Below are 2,836 nucleotides of genomic sequence, written 5' to 3'. Positions count from 1 at the left end.
TTTGGATGGGCTGAGGATAGATGACAGATCTGGGACAGACAAGGATACGTCCTGGATATGATAGGTCTGGATGAGATTGAGACACGCAGGATCGCGGACGTGTTTGGGATAGGTCGTGGACGCCATAGGAGAGCGAGGACGCGCCAGGATGCATCCAGGATGAATGTCGTGTCCGGATCCTATCCCGCAGTTCCATCAGGGAGATGCTGACGGTAGTGACTGGGCCCCTGGCGATACCTAGTTAGGCCACCCACCTTAGTCCGCTACACTCTGTTCTGCAACAATTTGCTGAACTACTCTAGAAAAAAATCAACAGCCCCGTTTGTTTTAACAGAGAGAAAATAACAGACAGAAAAGATACCTAGCAGGAAGGACCGGAAGGACCACCGGGGCCACCCCCCTCAGTGTGCGAAAGACACGTCATTTCAACGAATAGTTGGACCCCGAGGCAGAGGTGAGCATAACGGGCCGTCCCGCCAGTCACAGGATGGTCTACAAATTGACAAGTGCGCGTGTGACGCAGGTATAGGCGCTGATAGGCGGCGAGAGAGCGTCTTACTCTCACTGTCTGTTTTCGGACAATCGCGGGACTGGTCGACCGCCCGGTCGGTGCTCACATCTGCCCTAAGGTTAGGAAATCGACGACATTTTACGAATCAATCGATTCTGTTCACACTAAACCCTTATGTACTTTGTGCATAGTATGCAGGATTTCATGCAGCCATAGTTATGCACCAAATTTCATGCATAACTATGTAAAACTTCAGCATTACTATGCACAAATTTGTGCATAGTGGCGTTAGTTTTGCATACTTATGCATGAAAAACTGTGCATAGCTATGGCTGCATGAAATCCTGCAAGTCTTATGCACAACAGACAGGTGGGACAACAGTTAGAAATTTCTTGTTTGTTTGTTTTTTTCCACGAAGATTCACTTCCAGTCACCTCTAAAAATGAGGACTTTCTAGTTTTCAAGTGGTTCTAGGCTTGTATCCGGTGTGGGGCACCACACCAACATATTTATAGGCATAGTGCTCTCACTGTGCAAAACATCTTCGTAAATTTACAACATATTTTGTATTTCCTATGAATAATATTAATGAATGAAAAATGAATTCCTAGTCGATACAAAGCTCATTTTACAATTTCGAATTGTAATTTCCCAACTTACATCATGAAAAATTTCCCTGTAACTTTTACAGGTTTTTCTCACAGTGTTTTAAGCTACGCGCGCCCCAAATTCATGGCTACTACTTCTTCGCGAAATCTTAAAGTTTGTCTTTTTTTTTGTAAAAGTGCGGTAGGTGCGCATGCCACCTTCTCTACTCACTCTCTCCCTCGCTAGCCCCCAGACCGGTCCTCCTGCCTGCCTGATGGATCGCCTCTCCCACGTTTTGCCTTGTTTTCGCCGCCCTCTACAATACAATACGCGGCCGCTATCGTGTGTCCTCAGGCAGCGCGGCGACACGGGCAGGACACTCACAGGACAAAACTGGCGACAAGAGCGATAAGCACGGCACGTCCTTGTCCGGTCCGGCAGCCCCGTCCCCCCGGGCACCGACGGGCACCCCGGACAGCTATAATGCATCCGGCTCGGCGCGGCGGGCGACCCACCCGCACAGCAGTGTAAGGCCGAAATGCCAATGCAGTTCGAAAAATCTCAGACTAAAAGTTTATTTCTAATCTGTCGCTATGGCTATTCATGAAGATTTCTTTTCCACGACTGACAATCAATCATCATGATTCATTTAAGTATCACTGTCATCGTCATCACTGCACATGCTAAATTCTTAGGGATTGTTTATTAATTCCGGACAAACTAAGCTAAATTTTTCTGCTCGTATTAATTCTTCATATATGTAAGTGACCGACCCGTGCGGCACATGGAGCATTTGGTCGCGCTGGTGGGGCCATCCCCTCAGAGCACGCGCCGCACCTTGACCCACACTTTAGACAATGCCCTCCGGGGGGCCTGCCCGCTGCCCGCTGCTCTCCGCGACTCGGCCGAGTCATCCCCGTGCCGCGGCGAGTCGTGTCCGTCCCGTCCTACCCGCATTGACACGATCTCCGACGACGAGCCGATTACTAGACCGAATGCTCTAGCCTTGGTTGCTACAGCTCAGCCGGACAGCGACCAGAGTCCAGCTGTAGCACGGCACTTCAGGGCGGCTAGAGCTCCCACACTCCTTTCTGCGACATAATGCAGATGCGATGCGACGACGGGAGTGGTCGCAACGGTTTCGACTAGCTGCTGTGTGTCTCCACCGTCACCGACCGATGGCGCGTCATGATGCGTGGTTAGTCTCGTATGGACGCCTGAGTGGCAGGCAATGTGCTGCGGTGCACGCACCGGTGCGCTCTGGGTGCCTACCCCCCAGGCTCCCAGCCGCGTGTTCTCCAGGAAGCGCCAAATTTTGCTGTTCAAAGACGACAAAATATAATTTGATCTCATAGAGAGGATGATGAAAATTTGGCGTCAGAAGGTGCCACTTATAGTTTTCAGTGTCCGCCTCACAAAGCGAGGAAACGCCAGTCTGATCGCCTCGCCGGGGCAACAGTCTTGTGTGCATGTAGCTCGCTTTTCGACACCTCGTCCGGAAGCAACGTTGGCACCCCAGCTCCGTAGATGATTATACTCTAATTCGGGAAGGCGTGGGTGGCCAGCGGATCCACTCGGCCTTTCTGCATTTACCGGTTCCCACGATGCTCCAGATTATAAAGCGCAGCAGATGTAGGCGGGGACTGGGAAGTGCTGTCCACGCGGTACGGCTTCCGCGAATCCACCAGTACTACTCGTCGTCTAAAATAACAGCTCACTACCTGTTTTGATCATTG

General features: G+C 50.8%; 1 long non-coding RNA gene across 1 annotated transcript; it reads left to right on the top strand.

Annotated features, from left to right (window-relative positions):
* Positions 1-6: 6 nt before the first annotated feature.
* Positions 7-1,700, top strand: LOC127751700 (uncharacterized). Its single transcript, XR_008012221.1, has 2 exons — positions 7-629; positions 1,455-1,700. It is a non-coding gene; the product is annotated as an uncharacterized LOC127751700 (long non-coding RNA).
* Positions 1,701-2,836: the final 1,136 nt, after the last annotated feature.

This window comes from Frankliniella occidentalis, unplaced genomic scaffold (assembly GCF_000697945.3).
Source record: "Frankliniella occidentalis isolate FOCC.00 unplaced genomic scaffold, Focc_3.1 Scaffold747, whole genome shotgun sequence".
Taxonomy (NCBI): domain Eukaryota; kingdom Metazoa; phylum Arthropoda; class Insecta; order Thysanoptera; family Thripidae; genus Frankliniella; species Frankliniella occidentalis.
The sequence above is the reverse complement of the archived record's forward strand: the minus strand, read 5'-3'. Positions and strand labels throughout refer to the sequence as shown.